Genomic DNA, 609 nt, shown 5'->3' on the forward strand with positions numbered 1-609 from the left:
ACCTTAATTTTAGCAGCCGTCCTTCTGCTTCGCCGTAGCCAGTCACTTTCCCTTTTGGACTTAAAGTTTACCACAACTTTTCGTTCAAAACGTCAATATCCAGCAGCGTTTATCGCTTGGAACCGATCGATACTGAATGAAAACGAACTTAAAATTAAATAAATCCTTTGAAAAATTACCGTCATATTTTGCAGAAGAAGAATATGTATCACAGAAATCAAATACGAAGTCTTGTGCGAAATAATACCTTGATCCAATACTCAATCTCTTCGTTCGGCAGAATATTGGGTTCAAGGTGAACCCTGCCACGCTGTAAAGGGACTGAATCATTTTTTGCAGTTATTTCTATTGCATATTTCGACATTCCATTTCCTCTGTTAGTTTTTAAAGGTCTTTTCAAGCTACGGTTTTTTTTTATTATTTTATTATCTACATTCTAGTTTATTACTATAACAGCTTCTTTACATTTTTATATTCTACTATAGCATATCACGCTCTCATCTTCAATGTAATTTTTAATTCGCTATATATCTATTTATACACATATATATATATATACATACTGTATATATATATATATATATATATATGTATATATATGTATATAAA

The sequence above is a fragment of the Palaemon carinicauda genome, chromosome 6 (assembly GCF_036898095.1).
Source record: "Palaemon carinicauda isolate YSFRI2023 chromosome 6, ASM3689809v2, whole genome shotgun sequence".
Lineage (NCBI taxonomy): Eukaryota > Metazoa > Arthropoda > Malacostraca > Decapoda > Palaemonidae > Palaemon > Palaemon carinicauda.